This window comes from Lepidochelys olivacea (genome assembly GCF_965140295.1).
Source record: "Lepidochelys olivacea isolate rLepOli2 genome assembly, chromosome: 1".
NCBI classification, from domain to species: Eukaryota; Metazoa; Chordata; order Testudines; family Cheloniidae; genus Lepidochelys; species Lepidochelys olivacea.
In genome coordinates this window covers 7,489,412-7,506,846 of record NC_140411.1, presented here as the reverse complement: position 1 = coordinate 7,506,846, position 17,435 = coordinate 7,489,412, and positions in this window count along the sequence as shown.

The following is a 17,435-nucleotide window of genomic DNA, read 5'->3' as shown; positions in this document are numbered from 1 at the left end:
GAGCTGGCTTGTGACATGGTGGTGGGCCCTTTCCGCTGGATTACATAATGGACAGTCAGAGAAACTTTAAACCCTTTCTTGACCTTACAAACCTGACAAACTGGGGAACTGAGTTGACACCTTTCAAATTGCTGGTAACTTGACCCCCAAGGTCCCACCATTTCCCCACCTCTTCCACAAAGGTCCTGCCCCTGCTCTGCCTCTTTCCCCCAAAAGGCCATGCCCCTGTCACTTACTCCTCTCATCTCCTTATCACTCGCTGGATCATCTCCATGTCCCTCCCCTGCTAGCTGCAAGAGTGCCATTTCAGATTTTGTTAGGGATGACAACTTTAACTGTTATTCAAGGGGCTACACAGGCACTCAAAACTCTATTTTTTTTTGGCAGATAACTTAGCAAATAGCTGACAGGAGTACTGTATCTAATTCCTATATAAAAGAAAGAAAAAAATAAATATTAGACCCACTCAGCTCTAGTACTAACATATTCTGGCATCTTCTGGCAAGTCACTTAAGGGACACTGCTTAGGTTTAAAATTCTAATGAATAGTCTTACTTTATTACTAACTCTGTGGAGAAGGAGACCCTGCCAGGACTCCTGGGTTCTATCTGAACTCTGGGATGGGAGAGGGTTATGGTGCATTACAGTGGAGGGCAGATATACCTGGGGTTTATATAAGAGCATAAGAATGACCATACTGGGTAAAACCAATGGTCCATTTAGTCCAGTATCCTGTTTTCTGACAGTGTCCAATACCACATGCTTCAGAGGGAATGAACAGAACAAGTAATCATCAAGTGATTCACCCCTGTCCCCCACTCCCAGGCTGTGGAAAACAGATGCTATGGACATGCAGAACATGGTGCTGGATCTCTGCCCATCCTGGCTAATAAAAATTGATGGATCTACTGTCCATGAACTTATCTAATTCTTATTGGAATCTATGAAGAAATTATTTCTTTTGTTTGTTTTAAATCTGCTGCCTATTAATTTCATTGGATGATCCCTAGTTTTTGTGTTGTGATAAGGAGTAAATAACGCTTCCTTATTCAATTTCTCCACACCTGTCATGATTTTATAGAACATCTATCATATCCCTCCTTATTCATCCCTTTTCCAAGCTGAAAAGTCCCAATCTTTTTAATCTCTCCTCATAAAGAAGGTATTCTATACCCCTAATCATTTCTATTTGCTTATCTGTACCTTTGCCACTTCCAATTTATCTTTTTTGAGATGGGGCGACCAGATCTGTATGCAGTATTCAAGATATAGATCATAGAATCATAGAACTGGAAGGGACTTCGAGACTTATCAAGTCCAGTCCCCTGCACTCATAGCAGGACCAGTACCATGTATAACATCCCTGGCAGGTGTTTGTCTAACCTGCTCTTAAAAATTTCCAATGATGGAGATTCCACAACCTCCCCAGGCAATTTATCCTAATGCCTAACCAACCTGACAGTTAGGAAGTTTTTGCTAATGTCCAACCTTAACTTCCCTTGCAGCCTTTTAAGTCCATTGCTTCTTGTCCTATCATCAGAGATTAAGGAGAACAATTTTTCTCCCTCCTCCTTGTAACAACTGTGTAGATATTTGAAAACTGTTATCATGTCCCTTCTCAGGCTTCTCTTTTCCAGACTAAATAAACCCAGTTCTTTCAATCTTCCCTCATAGGTCAAGTTTTCCAGACCCCTAATCATCCTTGTTGCTTTTCTCTGGGGTCTCTTCAATTTGTCCATATCTTTCCTGAAATGTGGTGCCCAGAACCGGACACAATACTCCAGTTGAGGCCTAATCAATGCAGATGTACAATAGATTTATAGAGGCAATATAATATTTTCTGTCTTATTATCTGTCCCCTTCCTAATAATTCCCAACATTTGGTTTGCTTTTCTGATTGCCACTGTTGTTTTCAGAGAACTATTCACAATGATCATTTCTTTTCTTTCTAATTTTGACCCTATCTTTTTCTCTGTGTAGTTGGGATTATATTTTGCCATGTACATTATTTTGCATTTATCAACACTGAATTTCATCTGCCATTGTGTTGTCCCATAACCCAGTTTTGTGAGATCCCTTTGTAGCTCTTTGCAATCTGCTTTGGATTTAACAATCTTAATTAATTTTATATCGTCTGCTAGCTTTGCCACCTCACTGTGTATCCCTTTTTCAAGATCAGTATGTTGAACAGCACTGGTTCCAGTATAGACCCCTGGGGGACAGCACTTGTCATAAATATAAAGGGAAGGGTAAACCCCTTTGAAATCCCTCCTGGCCAGGGGAAAGCTCCTCTCACCTGTAAAGGGGTAGGAAGCTAAAGGTAAACTTGCTGGCACCTGACCAAAATGACCAATGAGGAGACAAGATATATATAAAATATATTTCAGTTATATCATATTTACACTCATAAGCATATTTCTATTAAGCATTATGGGGTGCAACATCACACACAGTTATTAAAATAACAAAGGGCTAGTCGTTAAATTAAATTAAGGCTTTTTAGATTATCCTGAAAGCAATGCCGGGCACCCCTATTAAAAGATAGGAAAGAAGGGTAAGAACATCTGGTGAGAATGGAAAGAGGTAAATAGTGCTGTCAAGGTTCCTCCCCCACTCTGAACTCTAGGGTACAGATGTGGGGACCTGCATGAAAAACCTCCTAAGCTTATCTTTACCAGCTTAGGTCAAAACTTCCCCAAGGTACAAAATATTCCACCCGTTGTCCTTGGACTGGCCGCTACCACCACCAAACTAATACTGGTTACTGGGGAAGAGCTGTTTGGACGCGTCCTTCCCCCCAGAATACTTCCCAAAACCTTGCACCCCACTTCCTGGACAAGGTTTGGTAAAAAGCCTCACCAATTTGCCTAGATGACTACAGACCCAGACCCTTGGATCTTAAGAACAATGAACAATCCTCCCAACACTTGCACCCCCCCTTTCCTGGGAAATGTTGGATAAAAAGCCTCACCAATTTGCATAGGTGACCACAGACCCAAACCCTTGGATCTGAGAACAATGAAAAAGCATTCAGTGTTTTACAAGAAGACTTTTAATAAAAAATAGAAGTAAATAGAAATAAAGAAATCCCCCCTGTAAAATCAGGATGGTAGATATCTTACAGGGTAATTAGATTCAAAAACATAGAGAACCCCTCTAGGCAAAACCTTAAGTTACAAAAAAGATACACAGACAGAAATAGTTATTCTATTCAGCACAATTCTTTTCTCAGCCATTTAAAGAAATCATAATCTAACACATACCTAGCTAGATTACTTACTAAAAGTTCTAAGACTCCATTCCTGGTCTATCCCCAGCAAAGACCCAGCATACAGACAGACCCAGACCCTTTGTTTCTCTCCCTCCTCCCAGCTTTTGAAAGTATCTTGTCTCCTCATTGGTCATTTTGGTTAGGTGCCAGCGAGGTTATCTTAAGCTTCTTAACCCTTTAGAGGTGAGAGGAGCTTTCCCCTGGCCAGGAGGGATTTCAAAGGGGTTTACCCTTCCCTTTATATTTATGACACGCCCTCCAAATCTCAGCTAGGGTGAAACACTGGCTGGGATTTCTTCCTGGAGCTCTAGGAAAAACAGAGTTAATAAGACACATGCATCTCTAAATATACTACCAAGTACATAAAGACTAACAATATTTTCCACATCTCAAGGACGATTTTAACCAGTTGATTCTGGGAAACTTTCACGGGAGAGTGCATCAGCCACTTTGTTAGAAGCTCCTGAGATGTGTTGGATGTCGAAATCAAAATCTTGGAGAGCTAAACTCCACCGAAGAAGTTTTTTGTTAGTTTCCTTGATGGTGTGAAGCCACTTCAGTACAGCATGTTCGGTTTGCAGGTGGAAACGCCGTCCCCAAACATATGGGCGTAGCTTTTCCAGAGCGTAGACAATAGCGTAACATTCCTTTTCAGTGACTGACCAGTTGCTTTCCCTCTCAGACAGTTTTTTGCTGAGAAACACTACAGGGTGGAATTCTTGATCAGGTCCTTTCTGCATTAAAACTGCTCCCACACCACTCTCGGACGCATCTGTGGTTACTAGGAACGGTTTGTCAAAGTCTGGGGCCCTTAGTACAGGGTCAGACATGAGTGTCGCTTTAAGCTTGTTAAAGGCCTTCTGACACTTTTTGGTCCACTGAACAGCATTGGGCTGTTTATTTTTGGTTAGGTCTTTCAGTGGGGCAGCAATTTGGCTGTAGTGCGGTACAAATTGTCTGTAATAACCAGCCAAGCCTAAGAAGGATTGAACCTGTTTCTTTGACTTTGGGACAGGCCACTTTTGGATAGCATCCACTTTGGCCTGTAGGGGGCTGATAGTTCCTTGACCCACCTGGTGTCCAAGGTAAGTCACTCTGTTTAGGCCTATTTGACACTTCTTAGCCTTAACAGTTAGTCCTGCCTCCCTTATGCGCTCAAGGACTTTTTTTAGATGTTCCAGGTGTTCTGCCCAGGAATCCGAAAATATGGCCACGTCGTCAAGGTAGGCGACTGCATAGTCTCCTAATCCCACTAGGACACCATCTACAAGTCTTTGGAAAGTGGCGGGTGCATTTTGCAGCCCGAAAGGGAGTACATTAAATTCCTACAGCCCGAGATGTGTGATGAAGGCTGACCTTTCCTTGGCAGATTCATCTAGCGGTACCTGCCAGTACCCCTTGGTTAAGTCCAAGGTAGAGATGAACTGGGCCCGTCCCAGTTTCTCTAATAGTTCATCAGTGCGTGGCATTGGATAGTTGTCTGGGCGAGTTACAGCATTTAGCTTACGGTAGTCCACGCAAAAACGTATTTCCCCATCTGGTTTGGGAACTAGAACCACTGGAGATGCCCATGCACTTTCAGAGGGGCGGATTACACCCATCTGTAACATATCCTGGATCTCCCGTTCTATAGCAGTTTTAGCTTGAGGAGACACCCGGTAAGGTTGGACCCTAATTGGGTGAGCATTACCTGTGTCAATGGAGTGGTATGCCCGTTCAGTCAGTCCTGGGGTGGCTGAGAACGTCGGCGTGTAGCTAGTGCACAGCTCCTGGATCTGCTGTCGCTGCATATGCCCAAGGGTCATGGAGAGGTTCACCTCTTCCACACCACCACCACATTTCCCTTTGTAGTAGACACCTTCAGGCCACTCAGCGTCGTCTCCTCCCTGGGCTGTAAACTGACAAACCTTTAATTCTCGGGAATAAAAGGGCTTTAGAGAATTAATATGGTACACCTTAGGCTTTCGGTTGGAGGTGGGGAATGCTATGAGATAATTAACAGCTCCCAGGCGCTCCTGGACCATGAATGGCCCTTCCCACGATGCTTCCATTTTATGGGCCTGGAGCGCCTTTAAGACCATGACCTGGTCTCCTACTTTGAAGGAACGCTCTCTGGCATGTTTATCATACCAGGCTTTTTGCTCTTTTTGAGCATCCTGTAAGTTTTCTCTAGCAAGGGCTAAAGAGGTTCGGAGGGTGTTTTGTAGGTTGGTTACAAAGTCCAGAATGTTAGTTCCTGGAGAAGGTGTAAATCCCTCCCATTGCTGCTTCACCAACTGCTATGGCCCCTTAACCTCACGGCCATATACAAGTTCAAATGGGGAAAGCCCTAAACTGGGATGTGGTACAGCTCTGTAGGCAAAAGCCCCATCCCCTCTATGACCTGCCTCTTGTTGTCCTCCTTGAGATCCCATCCCCTGCTCCTCCTCATTACCCAAGGCTCCATCCCCTGCCCAGGCTACAAGCCAGAGGTAGACCATAATAAAAGCTGCCTGAAAGAAGCCCCCATCCTGTCTCCTCACCCCCCAAGATGTTCAAACCAGGGAAACTGGTGAGTCCGGGGCTCTGCACAGTGGCTCCCTGGGCAGCTCTTACCAAAATCAAGCTGAGGTCTGATCAGAGGGGTGGGTCTTCAGGGGAAGAGGAAGAGCAGGGGGCGGGGCTTAGGGGAAAGATTAGGCAGAGGGCAGGGCCTCAGGGGAAAAGGAGAAGCAGGGAATACAGCAAGCCTAAACCAATGCAGCCCCCTGCAAGGAGGTCGCTGGGGCGGGGGCTCATGAGTAAAGGAGGGAGATGGGGCCGGAAGGTAGGAGAGTCTGTGCTTTACAGAAGACTGAATAAATGAAACTCCACAAAGGGGGCTCTTGTTTTAAGTGTTCCAGGCTGAGAGTAAGTCATTGCAAAGACCTTAGTGCAGGGGTGGGCAAACTTTTTTGCCTGAGGGCCACAACGGGGTTCTGAAAATTTATGGCGGGCCCGGTAGGGACCCAAAATGGCCAATGAGGGGACAAGATTCTTTCAAATCTGGAGGGGGTGGGGGACAAAGGGGTTGGGCTGTCTGTGTGATGCTTTTGCCGGGAACAGATCAGGAATGCAAGCCTTACAACTCCTGTAAAGTCAGTAAGTAATCTAGCCAGAAAATGCATTAGATTTTTGTTTGTTTGTTTGTTTGTTTAATGGTTTGTAAAATAAGCTGTGCTGGAGGAAATGTAAATTCTTGTTTTTTTGTCTTTTTGTAAGTTAAGGTTTTCCTTAAAGGGATTCTCTATGTTTTGAATCATAGACTCATAGATTATACTAAGGTCAGAAGGGACCATTATGATCATGTAGTCTGACCTCCTGCACAATGCAGGCCACAGAATCTCACCCACCCACTCCTGCAATAAACCTCTCACCTATGTCTGAGCTATTGAAATCCTCAGATTATGGTTTAAAGACTTCAAGGAGCAGAGAATCCTCCAGCAAGTGACCCATGCCCCATGCTACAGAGGAAGGTGAAAAACCCCCAGGGCCTCTGCCAATCTGCCCTGGAGGAAAATTCCTTCCCGACCCCAAATATGGCGAACAGCTGAACTCTGAGCATGTGGGCAAGATTCACCAGCCAGAGACCCAGGAAAGAATTCTCTGTAGTAACTCAGATCCCACCCCATCTAACATCCCATCACAGGCCATTGGGCCTATTTACCATGAATAGTTAAAGATCAATTAATTGCCAAAATCATTGTTATCCCATCTTACCTTCTCCTCCATAAACTTATCGAGTTTAATCTTGAAGCCAGATAGGTCTTTTGCCCCACTGCTTCCCTTGGAAGGCTATTCCAGAACTTCACTCCTCTGATGGTTAGAAACCTTCATCTAATTTCAAGTCTAAACTTCCCGATGGCCAGTTTTTATCCATTTTTTCTTGTGTCCACATTGGTACTGAGCTTAAATAATTCCTCTCCCTCTCCAGTATTTATCCATCTGATATATTTATAGAGAGCAATCATATCTTCCCTCAACCTTCTTTTGGTTAGGCTACATAAGCCAAGCTCCTTCAGTCTCCTTTCATAAGACAGGTTTTCCATGCCTCAGATCATCCTAGTTGCCCTTCTCTGTACCTGTTCCAGTTTGAATTCATCCTTCTTAAACATGGGAAATCAGAACTGCACACAGTATTCCAGATGAGGTCTCACCAGTGCCTTGTACAATGGTACTAACACCTCCTTATCTCTACTGGAAATACCTCGCCTGATGCATCCCAAGGCCTGATTACCCTGTAAAGTATTTACCATCCTGATTTTACAGAGGTGATTCTTTTATCTTTTCTTTAAATAAAATTCTTCTGTTAAGAACCTGATTGATTTTTCATTGTTCTTAAGATCCAAGGGTTTGGGTCTGTGTTCACCTGTACCAATTGGTGAGGATATTATTATCAAGCCTTCCCCAGGAAAGGGGGTATAGGGCTTGGGGGGATATTTTGTGGGAAGACGTCTCCAAGTGGGCTCTTTCCCTGTTCTTTGTTTAACACGCTTGGTGGCAGCAGCATAAAGTTCAAGGACAAGGCAAAGTTTGTACCTTGGGGAAGTTTTTAACCTAAGCTGGTAAGAATAAGCTTAGGGGGTCTTTCATGGAGGTCCCCACATGTATACCCAAGAGTTCAGAGTGGGGAAGGAACCTTGAAAACAATGATTCATAGAGTCAGAGAATTTAAGGTCAGAAGAAGCCATGTCACCACGTAAATCAGTATATGTATTTGTGTGGCTGGGGGAATGGAGGCATAAAATCTTATAGACACAAAGAAGAGAGGGAGTATGATCAAATAAATTAGAGAACAACTGATCTATTCTGAAGTCCCGTATAGCACAACCTGCAGAATTTCACCAATTTATCCCCGTATTGAGCTCAATGATGTGTGCTCTATTAATTCATGACGTGTGTTCCTCTAAAGCATATCTTCCAGGAGGGAACCAAGTCTTGGTCTGGAGATAGCAGGAGAATCCAGCACTTCCCTTAGTGGTTTGCTTGACTGGTTAGTCACCCTCACTGCTAAAAATGTCTGCCTCATTTCCAAATTTAATTTGTCTGTCTTCAGTCTCCAGCCATTGTTTCTTGTTATAAATTACCCTGCTGGATTAAGGAGCCCATTAGTATTTGGTATTTCATCCCTCTGAAAGTGCTTGTACACTATCATCAAGCCACCTTTCAGTCTTCCCTACTTCTACTCACTACACCCCTGTTTATACAGCCAAGGGTAAGTTGGAAACAACTGAGGAGGAGAAATACCTGGTTATATTAGTCAGTCCCAGGATGACTGTGAGCCACTGATCTGATGCGGCTGTCAACAAGGCAGATGAGATCCTAGAATGTGTCAGTGAGACAGGGAATTTTTAATATCCTTATATCAGGTACTGGTGAGACGTTTACTGAAAAAACTGTTAAATTCTCATCACTCATTCAAGAATGATGAATTCAGATTGGAACAGCTATGGAGAAGGGCTCCTCAGATTGTTAGGGCAATGGACAGTCTGGCTTAGGAGGAGAATGAAAGAACTAGGCTCATTTAGCCTAACACAATGCACACAATGCAGGCTGAGTGGGGATTGGATTTCATTATAAATACATTGTGGGGGGTAAACCTATGGAACTCCTTGCCAAGGGATGTTGTAAAGGCCAAAACTCTAACAGGGTTAAAAAAAAAGAACTAGATAAATTCATGAAAGATAGGTTTATCAATGGCTATGAGCCAGGGTGGGCAGGGATGGTGTACCTAGCCTCTGTTTGCCATAATCTGGGAATGGCTGACAGGTGATTATTACCTGTTTTGTTCGTTCCCTCTGGGTTACCTAGCATTGGCCACTCTTGGAAGACACTCCTAGAAGATACTGGCCTAAATGGACCATTGGCCTGACCCAGTATGACCATTTGTATATTCTTTTTTTCTCACTATAAGAGTTAGAAAGAGAAGCCCCATGATCTGGGGTGTCCCAAAGGCTCTGAGTGCTAGAAGCTTGGACCAGACCACAGGGGCTGATCACTCAATAATTGCCTTGTTCTGTTAGTTCCCTCTTCAGTATCTGCTCAGGCCACTCTCAGAAGACAGGACACTGGGTTAGATGGACCGGGACGGGGGGGTCTGACCCAATATGGCTGTTCTTATGTCCTTAAATTGTTCCACTGATGGATGTGATCCTGCAGCATGAGGACAGAGGCTCCTGGGCTGAGCTAGAGATGGGCTGGAAAACAGAATTTTGACCCAAACTGAAATGTTTCCTTTTAATTCACTTTTTAGGGGTGAGTTGTCATAGAAAATGGATATTTTTTCTCTGAAAGCTCAGGTGCATGAGCTGTCCAGCTGCAGCTGCCTGGATCCCCAACAAAAACTGGTGGCTTTTCATTTGACTCTCCCTCGTAACATAGATGAAGGTTGCACTGACAGAGTCTATGGCTGCACTCTGGGTATGAAACCTTTTGACCAGTCTATGTCTGGGTATTGTGCCCATCAACTCTCTGTGCACCACCTCAACCCTGTGCAATGCCCCTTAAGCAGATTCAGTGAGTGGTGGCTATTGTGACAGAACCTGGTAGATCATCTCTGATGAACCTATGCTACCAGGGAGCTGGGGAGCTTTCAGGAGCATTTGTGGAGGCACAGAGATTGTGAGTGTGTGGGCCTCTCTCAAGGTGGATCACTGAGATCTGTGTATACCTTTGGGGACACCCTGGATCCTGGGGCCCTGTGTTATGCCTCAGGGAGAAGGGAATGGACCACCCCTCCTGGAACAATCCGAGGGAAATTTCCATGTAGGGCGCTTGGTAGAATCTCCCTACCCTGGCCTGCACCCTGGGTTTATAATGCAGGACAGGAGGCTGCTGGGGAAAAAAAAAACTGGTACTATATCATTATTATTATTGTTATTATATTATTTTATTACAGTGAGATCACATTTGTGACAGAATCATCGTTGCCACTTACCTGCCTCCGAGGTAGCCATGTGACTAATCAGAATGATACAAACAGTGACAACAAGACCTGATTCCAGGAATAGAGCCTGCAGCAGGGCTTGGGCTGCAGTCCAGTTGGGCAGCATCACCACACGTCCCCTGTGATTTGGCCTTCTGCAGTTTGCCATTGGCTGTGACAGGGGTTAAACCTGGTGCACACTAAGCCAAGCAGCTGAGCTTCCCTGATGGCCAAGTGGACCCCCCGGGAATGTGTAAACATGCTTCATAAATACGGTTGCCTCCCTATCTGAACAGATACAGCCTGCTGCATGTGCAACCTCTCCAATGACTCCTTTTCCTTTTGGCTGAAGACCTCTACTGTCATCAGCTCCTCTTCCAGCAGTATCAGAGATTCAGAACAAAATTGGTGGGAGACATTGTTGAGATGGTCCCTCACATCACCGGGGATTTAATTTGGCCTGACATTAAATTATAGTGATTCTAATGTTTCACGTGGTGTTGGCTGTTGTGCTCCTAGTACTGATATACTGGATTCAAAGGAAGATTGATTGGTTGAAAAGCCAGCAGTTTTACAGATTATGGGTACTCCTCAAAATTATTATATGATGCCTGGTCTTCAACGAGGCAAGGTCAGGGATGAAACGGTAGAGTGGCAGCAAGAAGATTCTTGCTTGGTCTTAGCTGAGAGCCTTAAGCCTAATGAAGGACCTTCAGAAGTAACTCACTAAACTTGTTATATACAGATAAAGGCCTTAATATTAAAGATATGTGGACTTTACGGAGTGGAATGTATCCTTGGATTTGAGGGGTGTGTATACTCCAGAACATGATCAAGCCAATTGCAACCACATTATATGCATTCAGCCACCATGAATTAATGAAATAGAACACTACATAGCTAAGGGTCAATTTGGAGACAGGTTGGTCATATCTAGCTAGCAGTTTCTGCTAATCAGAATGGGAGGAGTGGACAGGAAATTAAACAAATGAGACTGAAAACCTTGGTGGCTAGAAAACCTTGAATGCCTTTGATATTAAAGTTTTATTGAAAGTTAGAAAAATGATGCTCCAGTAGAGGTCATTGTGACATATGCATTTGCAGAAGTTAGTTATAAAAGATTAGCTACTATAGTGTACTTTGGAGCAGTCCTCTGAAGCTATCCTGAGGGAGATGTTTTTCCTGACATGTTTACTCCTTGGCAGGGAGGTGTTTGGCCAGCACTGCCCCATCATAGATTACGCAATACTGTCTCAGAATATTGGTAAATATTTGGGATGTTCTAAACATATGGCTGTCATAAATATAAAGGGAAGGGTAAACCCCTTTGAAATCCCTCCTGGCAAGGGGAAAGCTCCTCTCACCTGTAAAGGGTTAAGAAGCTAAAGGTAACCTCGCTGGCACCTGACCAAGATGACCAATGAGGAGACAAGATACTTTCAAAAGCTGGGAGGAGGGAGAGAAACAAAGGGTCTGTGTGTCTGTCTATATTCTGTCTTGGCCGGGGATAGACCAGGAATGGAGTCTTAGAACTTTTAGTAAGTAATCTAGCTAGGTATGTGTTAGATTATGATTTCTTTAAATGGCTGAGAAAAGAATTGTGCTGAATAGAATAACTATTTCTGTCTGTGTATCTTTTTTGTAACTTAAGGTTTTGCCTAGAGGGGTTCTCTATGTTTTCAATCTAATTACCCTGTAAGATATCCACCATCCTGATTTTACAGGGGGGATTTCTTTATTTCTATTTAATTCTATTTTTTATTAAAAGTCTTCTTGTAAAAAACTGAATGCTTTTTTCATTGTTCTCAGATCCAAGGGTTTGGGTCTGTGGTCACCTATACAAATTGGTGAGGCTTTTTATCCAACATTTCCCAAGAAAGGGGGGGCGCAAGTGTTGGGAGGATTGTTCATTGTTCTTAAGATTCAAGGGTCTGGGTCTGTAGTCACCTAGGCAAATTGGTGAGGCTTTTTACCAAACCTTGTCCAGGAAGTGGGGTGCAAGGTTTTGGGAAGTATTTTGGGGGGAAAGATGCATCCAAACAGCTCTTCCCCAGTAACCAGTATTAGTTTGGTGGTGGTAGCGGCCGATCCAAGGACAACGGGTGGAATATTTTGTACCTTGGGGAAGTTTTGACCTAAGCTGGTAAAGATAAGCTTAGGAGGTTTTTCATGCAGGTCCCCACATCTGTACCCTAGAGTTCAGAGTGGGGGAGGAACCTTGACATTGCTTATGTTTGTGTGCTTAAATCTAGTCAACTGAAGTGTTAGACAAGAGCACACCTACTTGCATTTAATCCTTGATCTGACTGAACTGCTGAGTTCCTATTGATTTATTCCTAACTCCACCTGGAGTAAAATTGTTAAATTGCCCCTGTTGGGAGTTCTGAAAACTATTGTGTCAGGGTTCCTTCCCCACTCAGAACTCTAGGGTACAGATGTGGGGACCTGCATGAAAGACCCCCTAAGCTTATTCTTACCAGCTTAGGTTAAAAACTTCCCCAAGGTACAAACTTTGCCTTGTCCTTGAACAGTATACTGCTACCACCAAGTGTTTTAAACAAAGAACAGGAAAAGAGACCACTTGGAGACGTCTTCCCCCCAATTACCCCCCCAAGCCTGACACCCCCTTTCCTGGGGAAGGCTTGATAAGAATCCTCACCAATTGGTACAGGTGAACACAGACCCAAACCCTTGGATCTTAAGAACGATGAAAAATCAATCAGGTTTTTAACAGAAGAATTTTATTTAAAAAAAAAGGTAAAAGAATCACCTCTGTAAAATCAGGATGGAAAACACTTTACAGGGTAATCAGATTCAAAACACAGATGATCCCCCTGGGCAAAACCTTAAAGTTACAAAAAACAAACAAACAAAAAAAAAAAACAAGGTATAAACCTCCCTCTTAACACAGGGGAAATTCACACAAAACAAAAGATAAACTAATCCGCCTTACCTGGCTTACCTATACTGTTTGCAGTATTAGAGACTTGGATTAGGATGTGTTGGAGAAGATGGATTTCTGTCTGGCCTCTCTCAGTCCCAAGAGAAACCCAACACGTAAACAAAGAGCACAAAACAAAAGCCTTCCTTCCCCCAAGATTTGAAAGTATCTCATCCCCTTATTGGTCCTTTGGGTCAGGTGCCAGCCAGGTTAGCTGAGCTTCTTAACCCTTCACAGGTAACAGAAAGTTGCCTCTGGCCATGAGGGATTTTATAGCACTGTATACAGAGAGGTGGTTACCCTTCCCTTTATATTTATGACATATGGTAACATTGTAGGAACTATTTCAGGGCAGGTCTCTAGCCTGTGCTATGCAGCTGGTCAGACTAGGTGATCACAATGGTCTCTTCTAGCCTTGAGATCTGCCAAGAGGTTTTAGTAGTACTACCCTACTGCACAGGGTATTGTACTAAAAAACTATGTTATACATTGTGAGGTTCTCGGATGCTACAATAATTGGGGCCACAGCTAAGTGCCTTAGAGAGATTTCAGCTCTGTACAGCTCATAAGGATAGTTTTGGGCAGTGGACGGAGAACCTGAATTCCTCAACACCCCTTGCTGATGAGGCCTGTTATTAGAAAGCACATTTAATGAGAGAGTTCTGGACTCCTCCTGCAGCTCGGCAGTAAGAGGGGGAATCAGGACATCAGAGAGTGAAGGATTTTGAGAGTGTAGCCTGGCTGAATAGAGCCCTGCTGCATTGCCCCTTGGTCTGATCCTGACACCACCCTCACCCTGAGCAATGAGATCTGCTTTAGCACTGGAGACTGACCTCACACCCTTCATCCAAATTTCCAACATCTCCAAGTTTGGGGACAGCTAGATCTGGGGGAGAGGGTTGTTTGGTTCCAGTAGAGAGCTAGCTTGCTTGCTTCCTGGGTGAGTGCATGTCTCATGCCTGAACATGAGGAGGAGACTCTCTGAACTGTTGCTCAGAAACCAGTGAATCTGCGAGACAGTCACCGTTATGTCCGGCTGCCCGTGGCGTAACCCTGTTACTTACAGCCGGGGTCTCTGTAGCCTAGTGCAGAGGGAACCAGCGTATCTGCCACAGATTAACTCTGTGACCAGAAATGTTCCCTAACCAACCCCTAGTGTCTTCGTTTGTGGGTGCTCCGCTTGAGATATGGCCAACAGTGCCACTTCCTGGGATTTTACTGGGAGTCTCGCACTATTTCCTGTCTTTCTTAAAGCCCCATCTTCTGGGATCAAGACGTTGCACAGGAATCTCAGCTTTCGGTTTTCTTAAAAGAAAAAAAAAGTGAGTTGCAGAAAAAAAACCCTAGAAAACCTGAAGCAGGTGTACCTCAAAGGCTCAAACACCAAAGGCACATGCAAATGACCCCCACATTTTTAAATCTCATTATTTTTAAAGCTATCCCCTGATTTTTTAGAGGTGTGGCTCATACTTGTTAAATGTGGGTTGTGTAACTAGTTCAAAAGACCTGAAAAACAATTAGAAAATGACACAAAAACTAAGAGCAAATATTATGAAGTACAGCGGAAGTGGTCAGCCTGCCAAATAATGAGTGGGGCCCTTGGAAGATTGAAGAGTTAAAGGTGCACTCAAGGAAGATTAAGCTGTTGCAGGGAGGATAAATGGACTCTTTGCATCAGTCTTCACTGCAGGGGATGTGAGAGAGATTCCTGCACCTGAACCAATCTTTTTAGGTGACAAATCTGAGGAACTGTCCCCAGGAGAGGTGTTTTTGGAACAAATAAACAAAATAAACAGTAACAAGTAGCACTGTTGATCAATCACAGCTAACTTACATGATTAATAAAAATATTAATCACAATTTAAAAAATTAATTGTGATTAATCACACTGTTAAACAATAGAATTCCAATAGAAATGTATTAAATATTTTGGATTTTTTTCTACATTTTCAGATATATTGATTTCTATTGTAACACAGAAAACCAAGTGTACAGTGCTCACTTTATATTATTCTTTTTTATTACAAATATTTGCACAGTAAAAATGATAAAAATAGTGTTTTTCAATTCCCTTCACACAAGTACTGTGGTGTAATCTAAAACTTTGGATCCTACAACTTCGCTCAGTTCTACTTCTTGTTCAGCCAATCACTAAAACAAACAAGTTTGTTTACATTTACTGGAGATACTGCTGTCTGCTTCTTATTTACAATGTCACCTGAAAGTGAGAACAAGTGTTCCCATGCCACTGTTGTAGCCGTCATTGCAGGGTATTTACATGGCAGGTATGCTAAACATTAATATGCCCCTTCATGCTTCAGCCACCATTCCAGAGGACATGCTTCCATGCCAATGATGCTCATTAAACAAAAAAAAAAAGCATTAATTAAATTTGTGACTGAACTCCTTGGGGGAGAATTCTATGTCTCCTATTCTGTTTTACCCACATCCTGCCATATATTTCATGTTATAGCAGTCTTGGGTAATGATCCAGCACATGTTTGTTTTAAGAACACTTTCATAGCAGATTTGACAAAGCGCAAAGACGATACCAATGTGAGATTTCTAAGGATAGCTACAGCACTCAACCCACATTTTAAGAATCTGAAGTGCCTTCCAAAATCTGAGAGGGATGAGGTGTGGAACATGCTTTCAGAACTCTTAAAAGAGCAACATTCCAATGTGGAAACTACAGAACCCGAGCCACCAAAAAAAAGAAATCAACCTTCTGCTGGTGGCATCTGACTCAGATGATGAACATGCATCAGTCTGCTCTTCTTTGGATCTTTATCGAGCAGAACCCGTCATCAGCATGGACTCATGTCCTCTGGAATGATGCTCGCAGCATGAAGGGACATGTGAATTTTATCGTATCTGGCAAGTAAATATCACAGGGCTACAACAGTGCCATGTGAACACCTGTTCTTATTTTCAGGTGATGTAAACAAGAAGCCAGCAGCAAATTCCTGCAAATTGTAAGCATACTTGTTTGTCTTAACGATTGGCTGAAGTAGGACTGAGTGGACTTTTCGGCTCTAAAGTTTAATATTGTTTTATTATTGAATGCAGTTATTTTGTACATAATTTTACATTAGTAAGTTCAACTTTTATGATAAATAGATTGCACTACAGTAATTGAAAATACCTTTTCTTTTTTTTTTTACAGTGCAAATATTTGTAATCAAAAATATAGGGAGCACTGTATACTTTTTATTCTTTGTTATAACAGAAATCACTATTTGAAAATGTAGAAAACATCCAAAAATATTTAAATAAATGGTATTCTATTATTTTTAACAGCATGATTAATCATGAGATTAATCTCAGTTAATGTTTTAATTGTGTGATTAATCACAATTCATTTTTAATTGCTTGACAGACCTAGTAATAACTCATGAGGCCCAGATGGGATGCACCCAAGTGTTCTGAAGCAATTCAAATATCAAATTACAGAATAACTAACTGTGGTAAGTTACCTATCACTTACATCAGCCTGTGTACCAGATGACTGGTAGATGTGATGCTGATTTTGAAGCCTATTAGCTAAATTCAGTACCATACAAAATGGTTGAAAATATAGTAAAGAACAGAATTATCAGTTACATAGATGAACACATTTTATTGGGGAAGAATCATCACAGTTTTTCAAAGGGAAATCATGCCTCACCCATCTATTACAATTATCTTGAGTGGGTCAACAAACATGTGGACAAGAGTGATCCAGTGGACGTAGTGTACTAGGACTTTCAGAAAGTCTTAAAGAAGGTCCCTCACCAAAGCCTCTTAAGAGAAGTAAGCAGTCATGGGAGAAGGAGGAAGGTCCTCTCATGGATCAGTAACTGGTTAAAAGAGAGGAAACAAAAGATAGCAATAAAGGATGAGTTTTCAGAAGAGAGAGAGGTAAAGAATGGTGTCTTCCTGGAGTCTGTACTGTTTATCATATTGATAACTGATCTGGAAAAAAAAGGGTAATTAGTGAGGTGGCAAAATTTGCAGACAAGACAAAAAGAAAAGGAGTACTTGTGGCACCTTAGAGACTAACCAATTTATTTGAGCATAAGCTTTCGTGAGCTACAGCTCATTTCATCGGATGTACTCCTTTTTTTTTTTGCGAATACAGACTAACACGGCTGTTACTCTGAAACCAGACAAGACAAAAGTACTCAATGCAAAGTATGAGATCTTGAAGGCATTGTGGATAGCTCTCTGAAAACATCCATTCAGTGTGCTGCAGCAGTCAAAAAAAGCTAACAGAATGTTAGAAACATTAGGAAAGAGAT